Source organism: Microtus ochrogaster, chromosome 1, assembly GCF_000317375.1.
Source record: "Microtus ochrogaster isolate Prairie Vole_2 chromosome 1, MicOch1.0, whole genome shotgun sequence".
NCBI lineage: Eukaryota > Metazoa > Chordata > Mammalia > Rodentia > Cricetidae > Microtus > Microtus ochrogaster.
The window spans coordinates 5,447,088-5,464,434 of NC_022009.1; the positions used below are offsets into that span (position 1 = coordinate 5,447,088).

At 37.8% G+C, this 17,347-nt stretch overlaps 1 protein-coding gene and 1 pseudogene across 4 annotated transcripts in view; both read right to left on the reverse strand.

Annotated features, from left to right (window-relative positions):
- Mdga2 (MAM domain containing glycosylphosphatidylinositol anchor 2) overlaps positions 1 to 17,347 on the reverse strand; it is a 733,616-nt gene that overhangs the window by 298,799 nt on the left and 417,470 nt on the right. The window lies entirely within an intron of this gene.
- LOC101991680 lies at positions 4,776 to 16,469 on the reverse strand (annotated as a pseudogene).

Genomic DNA, 17,347 nt, shown 5'->3' on the forward strand with positions numbered 1-17,347 from the left:
GAGAGAGAGAGAAGCAAAAACTGGTTACCTCTTCAGAACAACAGTAGGAATGGAGAGCAGGAATGGGTGGAGCTTGTATCTTAAGGGGAGCTTTTGCACCTGGATACAGATTACACAAGTGGCAATCGTAGGACCTTGGGCTGACCGGGGTACTGCTTGAATTCATCCAGCCAGGTGTCAGACCAGCATAATGCCTGAATTCTACCATCTTCAATAAAAAGAGAGGATCCTGATTGGTCCTCCCTTCACTTTTTATCTGTTAGGTTTCAAATCTGGCACAAAGCTCAGGTGCCTATTAACGTATCAAAACAGAACCAGGTTCTCCCAACATCCCTTGATTCCTACCTGTTGCAGGGTCAGCCTGACTGGCAAACCTTGTCCCCTACTCTGAACTCTCCAGCCCAGGTATTTGACTGGGCTTCCTTCCCCCATTTCCTTTGCCCCCATACAACTCTGCCAGTCTCGTGATCCAAGCAAGCCACTCTTGGCCGGATCCTCCCCTCTGGTTGCTTCTTCGCTCTTTCCTGACATGGCCTATCTCAGTCTGGTCCATGCTCACTCTGGACTCTCCCAGATGTTTCTGCCTCTGCCCCTGGCTTTGCTCTCCCTCCTACCTACAATACACCTCCTCCCACTAGGAGCAGTCAAGTCCTCCTTATTTTATTCATTTATTCATTCATTCATTCATTCATTCATTCATTCATTCACTGTGTTCCAGTCAAATGAACTTTACATTTCCTCATTTAACATGTTCAATATAGATGCCATAATCTACATAAAAATATCAAAATGTACTTTTCATGTCAATACTATAAACCTTGTGTTTATGACAGGAAATTAAAATTTTATTTTCTCCACCTTGGGAGACTTCTATGCAAACGTTTCATTCTTCCTCACCCAGTAAACCTTTGTTTACACAAAGGCCCACTGCCCTGTTCTAGAATTTGTTAGTCTGGAGTAGTGGCCTCTACCATAGTCTAGTAACTGCATGTTTAATCAGACTAGTCAACTGTATAAGGTTGTGAGGTCAGACTCCAGCCAATGGGGAAAAGGTATAGCTGCCACCTGAGTTAGAATCAAAACCAAATTCACATTCTGTCTCTGTGTGTTCATCTCCAAAGCACACCCTCTTGATCAAAAGTAAAGTTTGCCCTCCTCAGACACCTCAGTTGGAGTGGTGGTCCCTTTCTTTTCAATACTGAATGTAATTCTGATATCTAAAATGATGATTTTAATAATAATGATAAAAGCTGCTGCTACCAATAGAATATATTTTAGCAAATTCATATGAAAGCTAAGTCTCAGAAGCATTGCCTCTGAGATCATAAAGGTGGAGCCCTCAGGTTCTGGTTTAGAAGTCTTAGAGGAAGAATGTGTGCTTGTTTCTCATCCCCCTCTGGACCAGCTCTCAGACCCAGGCTCTTTATTTTGTAGTACTTATGGGTACATTTGAATTTGAGAACTCTTTAGAATTTGTACACCTAAGTAATTTTGTGCAAGAAAATTTCCAAGACTAAATAATACATCTCAAAGAATTTTCTCAGAATATATTACAGAGTTGTGAGTAAACCTAGCAGTTTCAGAAATGGAGGTGCTAGGAGCTTTTTGTTTGTTTTGTTTCTTAGTCTTATGAGGCTCTTAGGATACAAACAGGGAAAAGAGAGAAAAGGTAGAATGTACCAAAAGAACTGTGCTGGCTTGAATTGATTATACCTCCCATTGATCAAGTCTGACTCCATGATAACAAACAGAAAATATCAAAGAGACCAGAGGGTTGTTTCATACCACAGAATGTTGCTAATTTTTATATCATTTTCATCTTAAAATGTGTTAATTATTAATGAATTGCTTGCTTATTAAAAGCTTCAAAGAACTGAGATTTTTTTTTTATTTTTTAACCCAGGCATTATAGTCAGTCATAATTTTGCTGATGAATCTATTTACATTTATAAAGACATAAGAGAAAGTTCCTGAAAGGGACATTCTATGTGCAGACTTAGCTGCCACCAAACAAAGGCTATGCTGTCAGATGCCTCTGAGCCCTGCAACCGAGCTTTCCCTCTTTGTTTTAATCTTACCACTTAAGGTGTCCACTGATGTATATGAGAAGTACCTTAATTTATGATTTTCTCTGTGTTTCTGCTAAAACAATGAACTGTTATCAGTTTAGAAAGTGAATTCAGAACAAGCTAAATCCGTGTTTCTGAGCAATGTTGCTCATAGTTTGCTTCAGAGTAAATCATCTTTTCTCATTTTTTACTTTGTATTTTTTATCTTTTCTTGAGTGTTCTGTTTTCTCATTCACAAAGAACTCCTTAGATATTTGGATGAAGAAGCCCTTAAAGAGATTGGGAAAGGTGAAGTGATTAGTTTTTTTATTCAGTGTGGCTAGGTTGGGGTATGTTTGGCCAGATATCAGAACTTAGAAATTGTTTCTGAATGGTATTAATTTTTAACCAGCAGATACCAAGAGACACAGACTTCAACCGTGGGGGAATAATCTTCACCGAGATGAAGATGAAGGCTTTGAGTGTCCAGAAGAACATGGTTGTCTCCCCAATATTTCAATGGAAACCAGAACATGAATCAGCAGTCTACTGTCCTGTGGAATCTAGACAAGCTTGCTACAAAACACTTATCAGGCTGGCCAGCTTGACAAACTGTTAGTTCTATGACAGCCCCCAAAATGATAGTGTCCTAAACAGGACTCTGCTAAGGTAAAAGTATTGCTGTTGGGTAAACAGAAGCTCAAGAGTATGTTTCTGTTTATCAGAAAGCCATTTCCCATCTTTCCACTCCCTATCCCCCACCACCACTGACTGACTGTCATAAGATTCATTTGCTTTCCTGCCGTGTTCTGTTCTCTCTGCTCTCCAACAAACAGCCATGGCAGTTTGGTCCTCAAATAACCCTTTCTTTCTGCCCATGGTGTTTTCCAGTTCAGTGGTTTCGCTGTTTCACTGCACCATTGCTTATAATAATGTCGGACTTGCTGACTCCCACAGAACGGAAGCCAAGGAGGCAAGCATATCGTTTTCTTTCCCTTTATGTATATATGAATATCTATTTAAAAACTGAAAATATTCCTCATTTGATTTTCAAATAAGACAGAGAACTTGGTCTATATAATTTTTCACTTCTAATTTACACTAATAATTACAACTATGTATCCTTGAATCCAGTTAGGCATCATGATTCCTTTCTATGTCACTATCATAAAGCTAAAGTAACTTTTTTTGAAAGAAGACAAAATATTTAAGCTTATTTTTTGTGGGACTCAGACAGCTTGGCCACATGGGTCCATAACAACTTGGCCACACAGTTGCCATGACACTTAATAAAAACCAGCTAAAAAGCAGGCCTGAGTTAACGTTTACTGGCAGGCAACACTGGGTTCCAGGGAAAGCCATAAACTGATACCATCAGGGAGGGCCAGCATCTAAAGGAAAGTACCCAACATTCTAAACATTAAATAAGATGACAGAAGGTCAATAAATGCCACCAAGTCACATATTCCCATTTTGAAAAGACCCCTAGATAAATGTCAGCCAATTAAGGTCCTGAATCATGAAAATCCCCTCATCTGAACCTCTACTATGATAAAAAACCCTACTGCAACTGGGTTGGGCACTTTCTAGTCTCAACTGCTGCTTATGATGGAGAATCCAAGCTTAAGCTTGAATGAAGGCTCTTTGCTTTTATTTACAAGTGCGAACCTCATGGTGGCTTTTGGAAAGTCCCATGATCTGGACATTGCAATTTTCTTTTGAAAAAAAAATGATCATCTTTTTATTTTATTCATTGTGTGTGTGTGTGTGTGTGTGTGTGTGTGTGTGTGTGTGTGTGTGTGTGTGTAAGTACATGGGAACTCAGGAACAAACACAGGTCATCAGACTGACTGGGCAAGCTCTTTTTCCCATTGGCCTCTCACCTGCCTCATCAAATAAATTTTCTACTTCCTTCCACCTTGGAGGAACTTGAATAAGACAGAATGTAAAAGGGAGTGAAACAACAGGGAGTTCTAAAACAAGATGTTTACATGGAGGTAAAATAAGGTTGTTTTAAAAAGAGGTGAAACACTACATCCTATAGAGAAGATAATTAAGACAAGAAAACAAAGAACTCAGATTCCTGAAGTCCCTAAGTTTGACTATATTCACTAAGCCCCTCCAGCCAAGAATGTATAAGCATTAAAGTTAACTATATTAAAACTAAAACCTTCCTTTTCACTTAGACAGAAAAGGGGAGGTGATGTGGGTTTCCCCTCTAAAGCTGTGAGTACCATTGGTTAATAAAGAAGCTGTTTTGGGCCTGTAATAGGGTAGAACAGATATAGGTGGGGAAAACTAAACTGAATGCTGGGAGAAAGAAGGCAGAGTCAAGGAGAAGCAACGGAGCCCAGCCAGAGACAGACTTACTGAAACTTTGCAGGGAAGGTATAGCCTTGTGGCAATACACAGATTAATAGAAATGGTTTTAATTAAGATTTAAGCCGGGCAGTGGTGGCGCACGCCTTTAATCCCAGCACTCGGGAGGCAGAGGCAGGCGGATCTCTGTGAGTTCGAGACCAGCCTGGTCTATAGAGCTAGTTCCAGGACAGGCTCCAAAACCACAGAGAAACCCTGTCTCGAAAAACCAAAAAAAAAAAAACCAAAGATATAAGACCTAACCAATGAAGATCTAGAGCTAATAGACCAAGCAGTGATTTAAATAATATATGAGGGTCACTACCAGGTAAGCTTTTTTTCCCCCTATGAGCCAAAGGTTTTATTTATTCATTTCTTGTATTTGAAGTGCTCTTCAATGACATCCTTGGCCTGGAATTCCTTGCCATAGTTAACTACTATACAACTGCAACCAACCACTTCCCATGGCTACCCCTCTAGATCAATTTGAGAAAAGCCCTAGTTTCTAGTTGCCATCAACCTTAATTAGGTTGATTTGTTGCTCAGCACAAAGCGCCTCCACAAACTTGCCATTCCTAGGCTCATCACAATTTGATGTGAGCAAACAAAGATGGGTCTGACTCCTGTCTAAGGCTTTGGCATCTTCACAGGTGCCATATGCTAGGTCATCATGGATGTCAGCGGTCTTCAGCACCTCTTGTAGAGCAATATTAACAACTATTACACGTCTAGCAGCAATGGCTTCCTCGGCCTTGGCAGTGGATCACAGGTGAGGCTGAATCTTGAAAGCACCCAAGCCTCTGCTTCCTTGCATCCCAGTAGTATCAGGAAAAACAGAAGCTGACTTTTTAAAAGAAGCTCAGACAGGCTGCTTTCTGCAGCTGAAGGAAACAGAAACTCACCAAAGGGCCTAGAAGAAACAAAGACCAGCCAACTCCCTAGAAGAGGCTCAGACCAAATGAAACAGGCAAAAAGGACATTGTCCTAACCTGATGATCTTTCTGGAGGCTGTTCAATGTATCCCAGGTTTTTAGCTTTAGTGAATGTCACCTGACGTTGTATGTTTTTGGCGCAGCCGTGATTGAGCCATTTCTGGTCCTGGAAGTGACCCTTAACTCATATTCTTGTAAGTAACCCCAATATAACTCACTGATTCACAAGTAGGATTTTAGATATAGTCATACATTTGTCTGACATGGGATCCCTATCTTGCTTGACAAGACATCTGCTTACATTTTGTCAGAAACAGTGTAAGAATAAAGTTTTGCTCTGAAATATGATGCTTTCAAACCACATATTTTCAAGGGCTATGCTCAGTGGCAGGAGAAAGTCAGTAACAGACTAGACTTTAAAACCCAGGCCTTCCAAATCCCCCATTTCACACAGACTGTGTCTGAGGCTAGAAAAAGAACACTTCAGCAGGAGTCTACCTTCTTGATTTCTGCAAAGGGTCCCACAGATATCACACTAGGTGAGACAAGACTACAACATGCAGATGTATGCAAATATGGACAGTGTCTTTCTTCACTCTATTTTTAACTTCAATAATAATCTAGTTCCCTTTCCAGGAACACAAGCATGAATTTGATATTCAGAAGATTCAGAATGGTACAACTTATATACAAATTTATACTTTGATGAGGTATTGGATTATCAATAAAAATGTATCTTTAAGGAAATAAGACTGTAATAATCATAATGCAGTCTTAGTAGCCTAAAACACAAATATATTATTAACATCAATAGCCAGTACAAATATGTAGATGGAATAAAACACGGCAAGAGAAGAAGAAAGTAATGAGATAATGAAAACAGAAATTGAAAACAAACCAGACTTCTCTGTATGTAGATCTCTCTTATGCATGTGCATATTCAAAAGATTTACTTACATGTGTGCCCATCAATGCTTGCATTTCTTTATTATATATAATAATATTTACAATTAAGGAATGAGAAAGGAAGATGAATACGAATGATAAATTTTGCTTTAGCTTAAAACACTCACCAACTGTTCCTGCGTATGGTACTTGTGAGGTATATTTAATAAAAACAAACAAGCAAACAACAACAAACCCCAACAGACTAGGTATCAAAACCTGTGCCTTTACCTTCCAGCCCTTAAAGAGTTCAGGACAGTCTGACTACATAGAAAGACTCTGAGTCTCCTTGTCCTCCAAAAAGAAAAAAAAAAAAACTAAACAAAAATAAAAACAAACAAAATCAACCACAAAAGTAGTCAGCTGCAATGAGAAATATGTATTGATGACTAAAATCAAATTGAATGAAATAACTGAACAAAATACATTTCTATAATATTTCTGCATATTGGTTGGCTATGCTTTACTGAAATGCCCTATTTCACATACCAGACTGGCTATGCATTTCTTCTGTGCACATGCAGTTTCTCCTCTACCTATTATGCAACATCTAATATCTGTTCATTCTATCAACTTCTTTTTGAATATTTTTATTCCTCATTTATAGACATGATTCGGACTACTGAGTCATGTGGTTTCACTCCACCAATGTCGAATCCAATTTTCTCCAGCTCCTTGTTCTCTCATAATGCTTCTGTATAGGACTTGGAAGCTCTTTCTACCATTGCAATGCTCACAAGGTCCCACCTGAACCTTAAGATCCCACATATCCAATGTCTTACTTTCATCACATTCTTCCTATCGCCTTGCCTTGTATTAATTTTCAGTAAGTTGACCGTAACTTTAATGCAGTTCCACAAGCTCCTCCTCCTCCAGGTAAATATGTTCTCTGTGTTTCAGGTTAAGCCCCAACTCTGAAGAAACTTTCCTCAGACCCCTCACACAGTCCTTGCCTATATTCTCAAAAAATGTCCTTCAGTTTCTTCATATGCAGAAAAGGTTAATGAAGCAAACATTTCTGAATGTTAAAACTACTATTTGCATATTTTTCCCATTATCTTCCCAAACATCTTAGTCTTAGAGAATAAGAGCTACCCTTCTCTTTGGTCCTCAAATTATTTTTCTATTCCTAGTACATTCCAAATCCCATCAAATATTGTTTCTGTTCCATAAGGTTCATCTTTGCTCCTCATCTGGTCATTTTCATAGTTGTACATATAGGACGCATTATACGAACTACTTTATGTGATATATTTAATGTAATATGTGACGTATATTAAACAGCATGAGATAAGATATTGTTTTAGTCTGTGTTCTGTTGCTGTGAAGATACACCAAGACCACTTCATCTGTTATAAAGGAAAACATTTACTTGGGGCATGCTTTGAGTTTCAGAGGTTTAGTCCATTGTCATCATGGTGGAAAGGATGGTGGCATATAGGCAGACATGGTCCAGAGATTTCTCAATCTGAATCTGAAGGCAGCCGAAAGAGAGAGACATTGGGGCTGGCTTTAGATTTGAAACCCCAATGTCCACTCCCAGTGACATACTTCTGACAACAAGGCCACACCTCCTAATCCCTGTTAAGCAACACCACTCCCTAATGACCAAGCATTCAAATAAATGAGCCTATGGGGCTATTCTTATTCTGACGAAAACAGACATGTTTCAGTACTATTAGCAAGATGGCCATAGAATAAACAATGATACACACACACATACACACACACACACATGTCTATGTGTGTGTGTATGTGTGTGTACTTTGCAGTTAAACATAAGAAAATAAAAGCAACAGGATTAATTCCACTGTCTCTTGCATCTATTCTTCAGTATTCTTTAACTTAGCTTTTACTCTGACAGAGTCATAACTACATAACCATAACCATTGTGAACTTTTTGGTATTTATGAGAATAAGAGAAGAAAATGCTATCAGTTTTTTGAAGCAAACACATGCTTAATGTTCATAAAAGTAATTGTGTTGATTAGATAACACGAATTCATAGATTAGATATCATTATTATCCATTATTAAGGAGCATTGCAGTTTGCCTGAAATCATAAAGCTGGTAATACATAGATGGATTCTTGGATTAGATTTCTTTCTTGACAATATTTTACTTAACCATCTCTACTCTGGAAATAATTGAACTAGTTTCCTGATTTATTTATATGGAGGCTCTTTCCTGACATGCAAAATTATTTATTATTATTATTATTGTGACATTACTACATAGGAAACGGTGAAATCACAAAATTTTAACATTGAAAAATATAGCTATTTCTTTTAATAGAGAACCAATAGTTGTGAGAGGTATGGAGGTAAATTCTCAAATGTACATTTGGAGAAAGATAGCAAGAAATAAGTTTACTTTCATGTGTATTTTCAATAATTGATCAGTCCCTCCACCACTATATTGTTTTGTATGCTACAAGTTCACCACTAAATTGGCATACTTCATGATGACATAAGGTGATTCCCAATCTCAGAGAGTTTATAGAATATTTATACAAACTAAAACTGTAGGTATGAATCATTCCAATTATGGTGACTCTGTACAAATGTATGTATGCATCCATAATGCCTTATATACAATTATATATAATTCACAGCACTGTTTATGTAATTATGAAATTTAAAACTGTCTAGAAAAAAAGAATGGGGAAGGTATTTTCCTATCCACTCAGAAGCACACAGTGTTGCCTGTGGCTCCTTAAGTGATGAACACCATCAATGCGACGGAGGATCAGCTGTAGGGTTCATTTGTCTTATTTGACCTGCGTCATAACTCAGGATAAACTTCATACTACAGAAAACAAATGATTTTCATCATAGATATTACCCTACATGACACTGCTGGTGTTTCAAAATTATTTTGTATTCCTCATAGAATTTGTAAAATTGGTAGAACTCTATATTCTGAAATATCATCAGTGTCTCATAAAATAAATTTTTGACAGCAATGAAAGGAACCAAATAATCAGATCACAAACTTCTAATAAAAATATAAAAATCAAAGCCTTAATTCTCAGAGATGATCACACAAATCAAGGACTCAGCAAGGAATGCAAAGTGTAAGCAAACACTGAGAACTGGCCCAGTGTGCAACATACAGAGGAAGTCAGATCCAAAGCACAATGGGAGGCAGCAGCAAGTGCACCCTGAATATGGTGCTTAAGGATCAGGCGACCCACAACATGTGGATCAAGAAATGAGGGGTGAAGAGCTTTCCTAGGGAGAATAAGAAATCAAGAAGAGGAGAGGAGAAAAAAAAAAGAAGAGAAACCAAAACTTTCATTAAACAAGATGTATAAACATAGATTCAAGCGCGGTACTGAACACAGAAACTGAGTGAGAGTCATTGGTAGGGATTAAAGAAATGTAAGGGGAGAATTCTTATCAAAGAACATGTCTAGAAGCCGGGCGGTGGTGGCGCACACCTTTAATCCCAGCACTCGGGAGGCAGAGGCAGGCTGATCTCTGTGAGTTCGAGACCAGCCTGGTCTACAGAGCTAGTTCCAGGACAGGCTCCAAAACCACAGAGAAACCCTGTCTCGAAAAACCAAAAAAAAAAAAAAAAAAAAAAAAAAAGAACATGTCTAGTATGTGGGGGAAGTTTATTCATGAACCAGGCATTTAACATCAAGGGACTAAAACAGGAGGTGGGTTCAGAAAACACAGTGCCTCTAGTTCAGCCCCTTCTGATAACTGGAAGATACTAATAAAGTACATTATTTGCATATTTCCTTCTGCTTTTAGAGTGTAATTCAAAGGAATAGACATTTGAAAATGTTTAAAATGAACCAATCCTGTTAACTTATTCACAGCTATGCAGGTGCCTTGATTACATGTATGTTTCCGAGACGTCAAGAGACACTTGGATTTTTATATTCCAAGGTATTTGACAAACTCAGGATCCTGAATTAAAAAATGATTCCAGGCTGGGTGGTGATGGCACACATCTTTAATCCCAGCACTATGGAGGCAGAGGCAGGCGGATCTCTGTGAGTTCGAGATCAGCCTGGTCTACAAGAGCTAGTTCCAGGACAGGCTCCAAAGCCAGAGAGAAACCCTGTCTCAAGAAACAAACAAACAAAAACACAACAACAACAAAAAGATTCCAATGTCTTCAAGTGCGATGTAGATATTTCTATCCCATGTAGAGTTTAAGAGATTAATTTAGGGTAATTTTTAGATGCTTCAGCATTGTTCTACATTATTCCTATTACTGTTTCATGAGCTCAACAACTTAGAAATATTGATGAGTGTGAAATATCATGGTGATGTCAGAAGTATTGGTATTCTTGGAAATATGTTTCATTCATTAATTAAAACATATACACTTAACCTTAAAGTTATAGAGACCACTACAGTTTTAAGGAACTTTTTATTTTGCATAAATCCATGGCATCTGAATTTTCTATGAGGAATTTTCCTTTACATCTTATGAAACTAGCCAACAAATGTTATTTTAAACGATGTGACTCATTATATGGTACTAGTTATGCATGGATTAGAAGCCTTGGGGGCCACTGATGATGGACCCATCTCTTGCGTCACTTTTGGACACCACCTTCCACTTCTCTGGTAACATTAGGAAAAAGAGCATCACAAATGTACATCCTTAGGCTTCCTGCTTAACACAATATAACAAATCTAGCCTCTATTGAAGACATGACATACTGAAATGCCACAGGTATAGCTGCTTACAGAACTTACATCATGCATCATTGCTAAACCTCTCTGCTTTTCTGAGTTCTAAAACAATGTAATTGTTCCTATTCCTCCTTTGTTTTATGTTAGACAATTTAGCCAAGTGTGGACACCTTATCCCTTACACTCTGGGCCTTCTCACTCATTCCCTAAACCCCCTCCTATCGTGATTCAGCTGTTTGCGAACCTCCATGGGTGAACCCACCAGGTTTTTTGGACCGTAGCTAAAATAGCATGGTTTCTATCTACCTCGACTCCATCTCCTGCTTCCAAGCAGATGCCAAAAGCTTATAGCTTTTCCTGGCCTGTTGTGTATTCTTTCAAGCACTAATAAAATGTCCTGAAGCTTCCTTCTGAGTCTGTTTAGAAGTTTTTATTAGGGCAACTGCTCATTCAAAGGGGAAATCATGATTTCCCATGTAACAGTGTTATTGACCGACCCATAGAAGCAACGGTTGCCAGGTTTGCTTGGGAACCTGAGGATTTTAAATCAGATAGCATAATATCCCCTGGACTGGAGAACCTGCTGATGGTTAGCTCCCAGTATTAAATGTATAAATATATATGCTTTAATTTGTTTCTACTTCCTCTTCTGTGTCACTCAGAAGTTATCAGATGATTTAAATATGTGAAAAGAATCACATTAAGTGCATGCGGGTAAACCCTTTCATATCTGCAAGTTTGTTTCTATGTAATATTCTTTCTATGGTTTACTTTTGTAGTAAAGAGTGCATGCAGCTCTGAGTTGACAGCTGCAGATTTGGCCCTCAGGGCAGAGCTAGGGTTCAGAGTACTCAGGAACTGACTAGAGAAGAGAACACTGGATGCCAATCTGGAATCTTTGCCCGACTCAGCAGGAGCATCTGCTAGCCATTTAACCTTCGGCGAAAGAATCCCACACTCCTGTGAGCAGTGATTTTAAGAACCTGTCGATCAGTTTAATCAATAAACTTAACCGTTTATGATTGCCAATAACGTTATTTTATCCTTAAGTCAGGGCTTGGAAAACTTTTATGGAAAAGGCAGGCAAACAACAACAAAATATACATAGATGTATGTGCTAATAGCCTTCAATGTTTGTGGAAAACATTACAAATTTTACTTCATAGAGTTGCTCAGTACTGGATAGATTTTATACAACTAATAACAAAGAAAGTAAGCATAGTCTCACATAATAAAGTTATTCATTTTACAGTCTTAAATGTACTTAACAAGACCTAATATCATGTTTTATGTAATTTGGGGTTTAGTACTTTCAATATGCAAACTTTTTTATATACTTACTAAACTAAACATCAGCTAAGTTCTTCATGTGTGTGTTTTCATTCTAAACTTTCTCTAGGGCAAAGGGCTTGCAAATTGGCTTTATCTCTGAATGAATCTTCTCGTAGAATATTTAATAAAAAGCAAGACTTCAATAAGATTGGTGATATACAGATTTTATTTGGATGTGGCTTCCAGTGCCTCAGGTCAAAGTAGATCATAGAATATCTGGGATTTTCAGAATCAGATGGATTGAGCAGAGAACCTGAAGGCAGCAAGATCAGGTTCAGGACATAGGAGAAAAAAAAATCTGGTTGCCATTCTATGCACCTGTGGGATTCTGGAAACAGTCAAGTAGCATTCCGCTAATACCTCTTGAGAGTCTACTTTTGATTTATAATGAATTGAATATAATCAGCTTCATTAAGAGAAGGCTTACCTGATCCAAAAGTAACTCTCCCTTTGTTTCTTTTATCTAAGAAGCAATAGAAAGACTTGACATTGAAAGGAGAGATAGCTCCCTGCAGAGAGCAAGGGCAAGTTATGGATCGATCAGGGAACACATAATTTCACCTACAAAGAAGTGAACTCTCAGGTTTGGTTGATGAGAATGTTTAGGGTGTAGACTCTTTATTAGTTCAGTCACATGCTCAAATGACAAGTTACAATAAAGATGACCTAAGTCTCCACTGAATTCTCTCCATATAAGATCAAAAACAAAACAAAACAAAACAACAACAACAACAACAAAAAAAACAAAACACCTGGCAACTTGGGAGTTAATCCTTCCTTGAAGTCCCTCTCACTCCTGGGAGTTCTCAGTTCTCATTTTCTTCTAATAAATCTACATTATCTTCCCTTTCTTTTTGAGGGGATGTAAGAAGCCACTGACTCAGGGTGGTTTGATGGCTGTTGATCCTCTGGGATTCTATCAGGGCAAATTAAACTCAGCAAAAACAGACCATGGCACTTAAACAACCCACGTTAAAATCATTGTTTGTCTGTTTGTCTATTTTGAAGGCCTTTTATTAAGACTTCTGTCTAGGAATTAGGTTAGTGCAGACCTTTCCAGTAAATAACACTGCCAAGAAAACATTTTTCTTTCATGTGTGACATACCTAAAATTACAAAATCCTGTCCTGAATTTTATTAATAGGACTATTAGTGTGAGAACTACCCATTTCAAGAGACATTGCAATTACCATATCAAACACCATTCTGATTTTGTAATCCTAGGTCTATTGTTTGGAGAAGATGGGTGGTGGAAGAGAAATGATGCTTGGTGGAATTTACCTGGGGATTGGATTTCCTCCTGACATTTGGAAGCCTTCATAATTCACACCAGGTTTTTGAGATCTTTTGCTAAACTTTTCTGTCCAAGATTCATGCTGATGAGTTCGATAAAATTGAAAGTAAAGGAATTCACTGTCATCATTTTTAATCATGTAATTTCTAATTCTAACACAGGTAAATTTTGTTTGCAGAATAAATTGGCAGCATGTTTGCCACTCTTCTCCAAATATTTTCTTGGGTCTAAATGTAATAAATAATAAACCTCATAGACACATAATGAAAAAAATGTAATGAAATACAACAATTTATGTAAGTGAAATAGATTGAAGAAGATATTTCTAGAATAAGAATTCTTGCAAATGTTTAATGAGTATTTGAAAAGATTTGTTTCATTTGTGAACAGTGTCTGCACATATGAAAACATATTAAGTTAATGCTTCCAAATCCAATTTCTTTTTGAATTAAGCCTAAATTTTAATCAAACCCTAACCTTTCAAGTTGTATGACCTCTATTACCCTGTGAGCAACACAGTCAGGGCTGGAGATAAGTAAACGTATCAGGTGATCACATTCTTAGAAAACTGATTAAATACCCTCATGATTCTCCAAAAGACAAACATATTGGAGCATGAGAGCACCAAAATCCAGAACCTCGTGTCCTGTGTAGACTATGCCCCTTCCTTCTCCACAGCAGCTTGGAGGCATAATGAATGAAATTGCTTTTTATAACACAGGAAGCAATGTGTTAGTGTGGAGAACGCATCAGTAAGTCTGAAGTCACAACACTACAATTTCTCTGTCTACAGCGTCCAGTAGATCTTGATTCATTAGGTCTAAGGCATCATCGGTAATAGTTCAACACTATTTAACAAACCATCTTTCAAATTAATCCTTCATCCCTTCTAAAACTCAGCATCTTATTCAGTATTCCCCTGTATGCTGTTCTGCAGTTATCTATTTTATGTCTTTAATCAGAAATTTCATCCACTGTATAAGGGGTTTGGCTTTCTCCTTTACTTCGGTAAACCACTTTTACTTATTTTAACATTCGTAAGCTGTGAGCACTCTGACATTTTATCTACCTGTTGACTAACATGTAGCTGATTATACTTTCATGAGTGCCTGAGGCAAGGGTCTTCTGGGGCACAAGGTAAAGACATTATTAATGAGGTCTCCAATGTAAATACCAGCTTCCTGCTTTTCTAGGCTACCTTTCTCCTCTACTTTTATGGAGACAAGATGGGGCACCCTAAATGTATTCTTTGCATCCAGTACTTTTATGACATAGCCAAGGAATACTGAGCTTTGTTCTGAGTTTAACAAAAGCTCCAAATGAAACTCTTCTGTTCCTTCAGTTAGATATCATCTTCATGATTGTGGCCAGAAAACAAATATCCCTCTACTCCTAAGGAAACTATGTCCCTATTGTCTGAGGAGGGTTGCTACATAAACTCTGGTGAAAGAGAGTTCAGGACACAAACTGAACTAAAGCATATAAAGCAGCCTAGAACGAATAGCTCTCAAACTATTTCTCTCCTGCTAAGACATCTTACTAACCTTTTCCTCCTGGCAATCCATTTTATCTGGCAACAGCACACTATCACTATTTCATGTTGTGGGAACTGATGCCATGATACTTCCTACTTAGCTGCTATAATCTATTTAAATAAATTCATACACTCTTTGTCTCCTTAAATAGCTGAAACTCACTGAAGCCATACAACCTAATTAAAAAAAAACACATTTTTAGCCTTACGGAATCTGATGGTGCTATACTGTGAGTGGCATAATATTTTAAATATTTCTAAAATATTAAATAATTTATAAATATTTAACAATATCTCATCACAACCAGAATATAAAGACATAGTAGTAGAGATGACCCTGAAAGACTTTATGTTTAAAAGTTAGGATATTTATTAATTGTTAGAATGTTGTGCCAACATTGCCTAAATTGTTGTCTGTACTTTACTTATGACATATCTATGGGGCCAATATTTCTATTTTCAAGTATTAAATACCAACAAATTTCACCACTTATTAAAAGTATAAGAAGAAAACTAGTCAGCAATCTGCATAAGGTTTTCTGAAGAAGATTTGGGATAAGTTAGCTCGGAATTGTGGGATCTTCATATTTAAATATTCAAGAGTACCAGGAATCTCCAAGTTTAAGAGTCATGCATGTGTTTTGTAAATTAAAAATGCATGACAGACTTTAAAGTCCAAAAGCTGCATATGAAATAAATGCCTAAGTGGGATTTGTTGTTTATTTTTTATTTTCCTCTTATATAATACATCCAGACCTCAGTGTCTCCTTCCAAACCTCACCCTCCCATACACAGGGTACATTCTCCTCTTCCCCAGGTTCATTCCTCCCTAGTTCTCCTTCAGAGAAGTGCAGGCCTCCTAAGGATATGAAACAAACACAGCTTAAAAATTACAATAAGCCTAGGCATAAAACCTCATACTGGTTGCTGGGAGAGGAAAAGGCTCCCAAGAGCAGGCAAGAGAGTCAGAAACACCCACTCCCACTGTTAGGAGTTCCACAGAAACACCAAGTTTGTAGGAAATAATTTATGTTTGCACGCTGGCCTGACCTGCTGCACATACTAGGCTGGAATTGAAGCCATGTGCTACTGCTCCCAGACTGCATGGGTGTTTTTAACGCTTAGTGGTGGCCTTTCCTGAGGCATCCTATTCCATTTGATTCTGCTGTACTGTTTTTCACTGTTTTATAGCTTTATTTTTCATCTTTCACATTGGGTGGGTTACTGCTTTCCATGGACAAGAATTATTTCGCTCTCATATACTGATTCTCTCACATCCTCCACATATTTCTTCCCACTCTGTGTTAGATCAGGTTCCGATGCTATTGCACTTATGCAGGCATTCTTCACTGTTGACCCTTGCAGCATGTTCCGAATGCATCTCTTTCCCTACAGCTTGTTTGTGCTTTCTGTTAATAGTTCCAGTAGTCTATTCTGTATGCCCGATGATTACCATACTTTAAGCTTATAGTGAGAGATATAAAATCTTTTACAAAGCATCAGGTAAGCTCCTTGCTATGATTTAAAGATAAAGCCTGTCCCCAAATGCTTGTTACTGAAAGCATGGTGGCCAGCTGGCCGTGTCACCTGAAAACGTTAGGAGGAAGTTTGCACTGGAGTATGTAGGACACTCTAATGAGTCCTTGTGGTTATCTTGTTCCAGGCTGCTACTTCTCTCTTCTGACAGTGCCCACATTAATGATAACCTCAGAGGGGCCAAAATATGACCATGCTGCTTTAAGGAATGTAAACATGGCACTTCCTCTTGGATTAATTTGACCAAGAGCTAGTTCAAATTTGAATTTTCTCTTCTACCTGTATCTTGAGCCTGTCTGTTAGATGCCTGGCAGTCTCCTGTCTGAATCTATTGTATCTATCCATCTTATTCCTAACAAAGGGCTATTCATTGTGTACTGAGCAACACAGAAAACATTGCAAGGGGACAAGGTTAGAGACTCTTTCTAGACATCTTTAACAGAGTTTTACAGGGGGAGAAATTGCCTTACTGACCTGTACTGATCCAAAATAGTAAACAATACTGCAGACGGATATTATTAGTTGTATCTATTTTGCTCATAACATTTATAGTGGATATTTATTGCATAAGTCTGCTTTCAACGTTTTGGCTACTTTAGTAAATGGTTATCATAACATACACATACACACATATATTATCCAGGGTCAGAGGATGAGAGCATTTAATTTAAAGCTATACATTAACTTACGTTCTAAAAGTTATATGCTGC